This window comes from Dama dama, chromosome 11 (assembly GCF_033118175.1).
Source record: "Dama dama isolate Ldn47 chromosome 11, ASM3311817v1, whole genome shotgun sequence".
NCBI classification, from domain to species: Eukaryota; Metazoa; Chordata; class Mammalia; order Artiodactyla; family Cervidae; genus Dama; species Dama dama.
The window spans coordinates 29,768,994-29,778,275 of NC_083691.1; the positions used below are offsets into that span (position 1 = coordinate 29,768,994).

The following is a 9,282-nucleotide window of genomic DNA, read 5'->3' on the forward strand; positions in this document are numbered from 1 at the left end:
AAGTACATCCATAATGTACTACCCTGCCTGGCTCCTTGATTCTTTCATATCTCTGTTTCAAAGTTGTCTTGTATTAGAGAAGTTGCCCCTCTGTCCATTTCTTCCTTGGCCCTTTTATTTTTATTTTATTTATTGATTAACTGACTGACTACCTTTTCCTAGTGGGCTACAAAGTACTTACATGCTATATCATCCACAACATAAAACATACCCAGCAAATAACATAGTAGCCACTCAAATATTTGTCAATTGAATAAAGGAGTGAATGAAAAATAAGAAAAATCCAAAGCCATATGAATAAAAAATCAAGACATACATCAGATTTTAAAATAGTAAATACAGAAACTGTGTTTGCATGAGTGAGGAGAGGCTCAGATTTGGAAATTCAAATTTAGGAATAAGAAGAATGGATTCTGCCTCCGCTCTTACACTGACTGGCTCTGTGACTTTGGAAAGGTCTCTTGATCCCTCTGAATTCCAGGCTGTCACATGTGCAGTAAAGGTCTTTCAACACTTCATTCTGTGACCTTATGGAACAGTCTCAAATGTGACACTGTGATATAGTAATCTAATTAGTTGATATTTTCTATACATTTGGGTTTATAGAAACAAAAATGGGGTGCTCTTTGGATTACTGGTCTGGCATGTATCCAATCTGCTCCTTCAATGTGACGGTCTACTTACAGATACATATGGCATACAATATACACATATAGTCTATGATATATTGTGGCCTCACAAAACCATTTTTGTTGAGGAAAAAATAGCTCTGCTTTGAGAAGTAGTTATAATTCTTATAAGTAGCTTATTATGCATCAGAGTTTGACTGCCTTGACCATTTAAACTCTACAGTTGGTCATATTCATGTGCTATTTGAACCCACAGACTGTCATATGTTAGTTCTTTTAATAAAAAGATGGAGATCTAAGTGTGGAGACCCCTGAATCCCCACAATTTTCCTTGCTGCTTTTTGGGATATCCTAGGGTATCTTGCTGAATCCATTGTGGGAAAGAGAATCTTCATTTAATATGCCAAGCTCCTTTTTGATATTATTAATTTCAAAAATCATGAGGAAATGTTGTGATCATAAATTCTCTTGGCATAGATGATATTAAAAAAAAAAAAACTCACAAAACATTAAAATGCCTCCTGGCTCTGTATGTGTCTGTGTTGAAAAATATTTGTTTTCCAAATCTCAGCCTCTTTCCTTTTTGGTCAATAATTGTGCACAGTACTTGCTTTGCAGTTTGTTTTTCATGTCCATTTTACTTGAGATAATGTCCTGTGTCTTTTTTATTCTTCTGATTCATTTTTCCTCTACTTATTGTGCTTTTTGAGCAAAGAAGCAAACTGATTTCTTCCCCCAGAATCCACATTAATCCTTTCCACTGAAAGATTTCTGATGTGCTTTTATCACTGTTTTTAAATAATCCCCATACTCTATCTGATAGAATGAGAGCAAGATGGACCCCCATCACACAAGAATAGACAGAAGCAAAATGAACCAAAAGTGAAAGGCAATACAGATGCTGAGAGCACAGCTGTAAACTTGATCAATTGAATAAGGAAGGGCTTAAGAGTTCTATAAATCTCAGCACAAGGTTAGGATAGAACTTACTACCAGGCTCTACTGACACTGAAGCCTTGATATCCTCTTGATTATGAATCCTATATCTAAGGGCAAGGATTATAGCTCCTTATTGGGCAGCCCAAGTTATAACAGTTAGGGACATATGAATACAGGAAATTTGCTTCATCACCAGGAAGGCAGGTTAGGCAGAGAAGAGCTAAAGTGAATTAAATATAAGTTATAATTGAGTACCTTGTTGCTCAGATAGTAAGGACAAAGTAAGAATAAAAAGCACTGTACATACATATGATTCCCAATTGTGCTACTAGCATGCAAGGAGCATCTGAGAAGCATGGAAATCCGGAACACCCCATGGAGATCCCATGAATGAATCTACACATATAGGTTCGGGGTATCAGGTATGATTTGCTTTCTATGACAGAAAACTCCTCCTTCTCTTCTACATAAAGGTTTGGATAAAAGTATAAGAAATCTTCCCACAACTAAAAATTAAAAGATGAATCTGGCCACCTGAGATAATAGAAAAGACTTCTGTGGTAGGAACTGGAAGATCTGTTTCCAGTCCCAACCATTTCACTAACCAAGAGTAAGTTTCCCTCCATACCAACCTTTCTGTCAGCTAAATGCCATGGGTGGGACTGACCCGGGTGATATCATGTGGAAGAGAAGAATCACTCAGCTGAGCCCTTCTCAAATTTGTGAAGCACAACACTGTTTCAAAATTATACAATGATACATTCTATAATTATTATACATAAAAAGAGTCGCAGTTTGAAGCTACCAAATTTTGGAGTAACCTGTTACACAGTAATAGGTAACTGAAACTGAATTTTATACTGGAAGCAGGTGCTATGAGAACACAATCATAAAGCATCTGGCATTGGCTTTGGAGTGGAGAAGTGGGTGAGAGGTAGAAGAGCTTGGAGGAGATTGCTGATAAAGTGTCAAGGGACAAACGGAAAAATGCTTCCCTAGCCTGGAGGAAAGAGGTAGTGGTAGAAATTTAGTGAAACTATTGCCTATAGTAATGTAGAAACTAGAAAAAAAAAAAAATATATATATATATATATATATAATGAACTGTTAGATAAGGCTAAAGAGATTTCCAGACAACATCAAAAGTAGCAACTGGTCTACTTTGACTTTGTGTGATAAAAATGCCCATAGAGAGAAATCAGATTAAATGAGAAAATGTACAATTTTCCAACAGAGTTTAGAGGACATACAAAGAGGCCAAGACTTCCTGTTTTTCAAAACAAAAATGTTTTGTTTTGAATCTCTGGATGGTAAAAATAATCTCAAAGTAAGAAAAGGTAAAGATTTTAAGGGTATTGCTCTAAGACCTCTGTTGTGACTCAGAAAGATTTAAGGGTGTGCCAAGTAGGACTGATAAAAATCTTAAGGGATGATGCCTAGTGGATTCTCTTTGGTAGGAAAGGAGCCTTTAAGAATCTAAGGGTAAAATGTAAAATCTCTCACTAGACAAAAGGGCTTCAAGAATCTTGAAGGCTTTGTCCCACAGCACTTCTGTGTCACCCATAAGGCAGAGAGGAGCTTACCTGGAAGATAATTTTGAGTGTGATTTTTATCTAATGGAATTAACCCCCAAAAAGAGGCCTGCAAAAACACAGTAAGTTTTAAGAGAATTGTTCCATAGAAGCAGTTAGCTGAATAGTGACAGCCCAGAATGAAGAGACCTTTGTACCCATAAAGGAAGCAGACTGAGAGAGCCTCTCAGCAGCAAGCATAGGCCATTTGTTACAGAAAAGGAAAGGACTCAGAGGGTAAAACCAGGAGCCCAGAGAAGACAGGCAGGAGCCAAGGAGAGTCATTCCGAGGGAGGAAGGCTGGGCCTAATCAAGGAAGTGGCCACAGGTGCCCAGGTCTATTTTATATGTAGTTGGAGTTCTGAATTGGTGTGGACCAGTGATGGCTATCGGAGAAGGCAATGGCACCCCACTCCAGTACTCTTGCCTGGAAAATCCCATGGACGGAGGAGCCTGGTAGGCTGCAGTCCATGGGGTCTCGAAGAGTCGGACACGACTGAGCGACTTCACTTTCACTTTTCACTTTTATGCATTGGAGAAGGAAATGGCAACCCACTCCAGTGTTCTTGCCTGGAGAATCCCAGGGACGGGGTCGCACAGAGTCGGACATGACTGAAGTAACTCAGCAGCAGCGGCAGTGATGGCTATCTGCCTCCTATTTCCACCTGTTTGGATGAGAATTTCTGTTATACTTCTCCTCCTCCTATAAGACCATTGTCTGTTGGCTGTGAAGGGGCAGATAACACATCTCTTTATTCAACATACTAAACACAATCAGCTTCTAGACTTACTTATATAACAAGATTCTTAACTTTAGCTTGAGCCTGAAGCGAGAATGAGGTGAAAATTTTGCAGGTCTTGGGAGATGGTAAATGTTTTTGTGTGTGGAAGAAATATAAATGGTTTGTGGCCCAAAGGTGGATTGTGATAAATGAAAGATGGTCACAATTTCTTTGATACCCCACAAGGGTAGAGTCTAATATTCCTCCCTTCTAATCTGAGACAGCCTCCTTGACTTGTTTGATAGAATGCAGCAGAATTGACATTCTGGGATTTTTGAGACTAGATCATAAAAAGTTTTGAAGCTTTCATCTGGGTGGCCTCTTGGGACACTTTCTGGGAACTAGGAACCACCAGGCTGGAGAGGACACAGGTAGGCCTCCAGGTGACACCTCCACTCAGAACAGTCCCCCATCTTCACACATCAAGGATCAGACATAACATGGAGCTCTCTTGGACCTGTGGACCAGTTCATCCACCAACTGTGTATTACAGAGTGACCTCAGTCAGTGCTGTGTGGAGTAGAAGAATCACCCAGCTAAGCCTCATTTGAATGTCTGACACCCAAAATTGTGAGAAAAAATAAAAATATTTTCAAATTTAAGCTGTTATGTTGCAGGGTGGTGGGGGGATGTTTTGCAGCAGTAGATGAGAACAAGGTCTCTTTCTACTTCTAGGTCTTGGTTTCCTCACCAACAAAATGTGAGATTTAAATCAGATCTCTAAGTTTCTTCAAATTTTAAGAAAAATAGCAAAATAACACACAATAATTTTATTAAAATTCCATGATTTCACTTATAAAACCATTTACAGATAGTAAGCATTGCAAATTATGTCACTTCTGACTAAAATATCAGAGCTGGAGTTGAAACACTGGGGAATTATTGTCAATACATACTAAACACCATTCTAGCTGAAGATAGATTAGCAAGGTTAATGTTTTTATAGAGAGACAAACTGATTTCTTTTCATTGACTCTCCATAGGGGCTAGCTAAATGCACCCAAGTTATTTAATATCTAAAACAGCTGTCTTTCAGACAAAATTTCCCTTGAACAAGACATAAGAAAATTATCTAGAAAATTAATTCTTATATGCAAACATATTGGTGACTATGTATATACAGGTAAATGTATATACTTCTGCTATCTATTTAGCACAGGAGGTCTTAACTCAGAGTCTACATACCCTCAAGGAGTCCATGGATAGAGTTCAGGTGGTTCATATACTTTCATGGGGAAAAAAAAATATGTTATTTCTTTTCCCTGACCTTTAACTGAATTTAGCACTAACTTCAATTATGCATGCAGGTAGAAAGCCAGAGAAGTATCAGCAGGATCTGTGATTTTTGTCACTAGTAGCAATCACCAGTATTTTCATATCACATAACAGTTGTTGCAGATTTCTCAAATTATCATCTACATTCATCACAACTTAGAATGTAGGGTTATTAATCCCACGGAGAGAGTCATTATTTAATGCATTAATAAGAAACTAACACAACTATATGCCAATAAAAAAGCAACAGTCCAATAAAAATTAATAAAATAAATAAACATTTATTTAAAGGAAAAAATATATATGTTGTTAATATACAAATCCTACTATATTAAAATTTGCTTCTGATATTTTGATAATATTTTATCATAATTGGTTTCCTTTTTAATGCTATGTTTTTAAATTCATGTATTTTTAAGAAAACTATTCTGAAAAAGGATCCATAACCTTCTCTAAATCTAGAAAAGGGGTCCATGGCACCAAAAGGTTGCAAACCCCTCCCTAGACTCTCTAGCCAGCCAACACACACCAAGCCTCTGCCACAGGCCCAATGTGGTCCCAGAATTCAACACATTAGTTTATTAGTTCTCTCTCACACTCTGCTGCTTCTTCCTGTCTCCTACATTATATCTCCTACTCTCATATCAGCTAGGCCCCCAATCTCGCTTCTGACCTCTCTGATCACAGATGATTCTGCCTCACACTTCCTTATAGAGAAGCTGGAACTTCCTCCTTTTATCTGTGTCCAATGATTCTACAGCTACCTATATGCTGTTCTTCCTCAAATGCATACATTTACAAATCTCATGCCACTTTTGAAATGGAAAGTCTAAATTTCCAACCGCCTCCTCATCCTGAATATCCTCCACACACTCCAAATTAAACAGGATCTTTCTTTCCCTGTTCCTACCGTCAGCTGCTCTGACTCACTAACGCCCAGGCACGCAGGGCAACAGCACCTCTGCTCGTCGGAATCTTTGGTGCCTTGTCTGGATTTAACTCCCTCTAGCTCATCCCCAAATTGTCATATTTACATTGCCCTTGTAAATATTTCTGAAATCCATTTCTCTTACTTGACTCAGGGTCTGCTCAATTTTTGTCATGACCATGTGAATAACCTTTTAGAGAATCTCCTGGTTTCTAGCATCTCATTGTCTTCAACTAGAATTATCCTTCTAGAACTCAAATTAGACCTTCTCACTTTCCACCTGTGAAGCTATAGTGACTAGACCCGTGAGCCTCCCCTGGGTGATTTGTTAAAGCACAGATTGCTGGGCCTCCTTCTCAGGGTATCTGATTCAGGAAGTCTGTAGAGGGGCTTGGAAGTTTGCATTTCTAATCTGTTCCCAGGCGATGCTGATGCTGGTCAGGATATCACACTTGAAAATTCCTGACCTAGATCATTAGTCTAGTCTATTTTTTAAAATTTTATACATTTAAAAAAAAAATTTGGCTGTGCTGGGTCTTCGTTGCTTTTGTTCAGGCTTTGTCTTATTGCAGTGAGGGGGGGCTACTCTTTGTTGTGGTGCATGGACTTCTCATTGAAGTGGCTTCTCTTGTTGCAGAGCACAGGCTCTAGGCACACGAGTTTCATTAGTTGTGGCACTCAGGCTCAGTAGTTGTGACTCACAGGCTTAGTTGCTCCAAGACATGTGGAGTGTTCCTGGATCAGGGGTCGAACCTCTGCTCCCTGCATCGGCAGGCAGATTCTTTTTTTTTTTTTTTCAGGGGAAAGCGCGAACGCAGTCCCCCACTACCACAAATTATGCAGTCGAGTTTCCCACATTTGGGGAAATCGCAGGGGTCAGCACATCCGGAGTGCAATGGATAAGCCTCGCCCTGGGAAAACCACCTTGGTGATCATGGTATCTCCCCCGGCAGGCAGATTCTTATCCACTACACCACCAGGGAAGTCCTAGACCACTAGTCTTTAAACCTGCTTGATTTGTATCTCTTCCAGGAAAAATATTTCAGTGCAACTCCCTGTCTATAAATATGCCTATTTATCTATAAATGATATATTAACACATGTTCTAATGTACTAACATAGTGGGTACATCATGAAACATACTAAAGATCATAAAAAGATGAGATAAAAAATGAACAGAAAGTTCAGGACTATTCTTCCTGCATCGAAGTGGACTGTGATGTATAACTTGCATTAGAGGACTCTGGGGAGGGACAAAGATTAAGAAACAGTGCATTACTTAAGATATAAAGTCCGACTGTAATTTTCTAGTCAATTACAGCCAGGCTGTGTGCTCTCTAATCCTGGCTCCAGGCCATAGGTTACAACCTTAAGAAATTTCCTTAACTTTTCTAAATTTTCTTAACCTCTCACTCTGTCTTCCTTTTCCTCCAGAAAGTGGAGATAACATTAGTAACTACCTCATGGGATTGTTCTTAGGATTAAATAAATTCATATGCATAAAAAAGTCCCTAGCATATAATAAATGTTTGATTAATGCTGACTATTATGATTGCTCCCTGTTAGACATCTTATGCCATAACCACACTGATCAAATTCACTGTTCCCTGAGTAAACATCTACAACTCAATGTCTCTGCTCATGTTGTATTCTCTACCTAGAACATACTTTCTTTGCCTCCAGTTGATAATATCCTTCTCATCTTTCATAGCCCAGCTGAAAATGTTATGTCCCCTGTGACAACTTACCCGAACCTCCTGGCATAATTAATTGCTCTCTCCTCTGTGTTCCTTTAGCACTTTTACAAGTTTCTGAATGTGGCTCTCCTCAATGTATCATGTATAGTTGCTTACAAGCCATTACCTCCAATATTGTGAGGTCCTTGGTAATATGAACACTGTCTGGCTGCCCTCTATATCCATCATGCCACCCCCAGAAAGTGCTTGGCACATGGCAGATGGTAGATACTGATTGTGAAGGAGGGTGAGGACATGAGGGTGACAATCCTATTCTAGCACCACATCCCCGCCTGTGACTTTGTGTTCAGATGCAGATGGTATTTTCCCCAAGTGCCTCCCCACTTCAGCCTTACTTCTCCTGGTGCCTAGGCTAATAAGGCTATGATATAACAAAAATGAATATGTGATCTTTGTCCAGCTTCCTGGCACACATCTCCTAAAACCCTCAAAACCTTCAGAGTGATGAGTATCTTCTGTGGACTAATGAGATGACTGGTTCTGGGGGTTCCTGGGCAGCTTCAGAATGGGGGTTGTCCATTAGAAAGATAAACTCTTAATTAGAAGCTTGGGACTTTTAGCCCCTTCCCCTACCTTCTCAGGAGGGGAGAAGGGCTGGAGATTGAGTCCAATCACCAATGGCCAATGACTTAACCAACCATGCCTGCCTAGGGCAACTTTCATGAAAACCCCTGAACAGGAGGGTTGAAAGGGATTCTAGATTAACAGATGCATTCATATTCTAGGAAAATGGTGCACCCCAGTTCCACAGGTCAGAAGTTCCTGCACTCAGGACCCTTCTGGATCTCACCCTATGTACCTCTTCATTTGGTCATTCATTTCTATCTTTTATAATACTCTTTCAGATAAACCAGAAAACATAATAAGGCTTTTAAACTGTTATGGCTACTAATCGAATCTGAGGAGAGAGTTGCGGGAATCTCGGGTTTATAGGCAGTTGGTTAGAAGCACAGGTGTCAATCTGAGCTTGCACCTGGCAAGGAGGCAGCCTTATGAGTGCGTGTATGTGCTTAGTTGCTGAGTTGCGTTCGACTCTTGGCACCCCCATGGACTGTAGACCACCAGGCTCCTCTGTCCATAGAATTTTCCAGGCAAGAATACTGCAACAGGTTGCCATTTCCTCCTCCAGGAGATCATCCTGACCCAGGGATCAAACTTGCATCTCTTGAGTCTCCTGGGTTGGCAGGCAGATTCTTCACCCCAGTGCCACCTGGGAAGCTTTATGGGACTGTACCCTTAATCTGGGTTGATCGTGTCAGACTGAATTGAATTGTAGGCTACCCAGTTGGTGTCCAGAGAGTTGAAGAATTGGTTGGTGTGGGAAAAAATACAAAAAACACCCATTTGGTGAAGTGTGAGTAAAACCAGTTCAGAGAGGCCAATTAGGTTCATATGGAAATC

At 39.9% G+C, this 9,282-nt stretch overlaps 1 non-coding gene across 1 annotated transcript; it reads right to left on the minus strand.

The window, feature by feature from the left end:
• Positions 1–6,921: 6,921 nt before the first annotated feature.
• LOC133065750 (U1 spliceosomal RNA) lies at positions 6,922–7,085 on the minus strand. Its single transcript, XR_009695005.1, has one exon. It is a non-coding gene; the product is annotated as a U1 spliceosomal RNA (small nuclear RNA).
• Between the last annotated feature and the right edge of the window lie 2,197 nt (positions 7,086–9,282).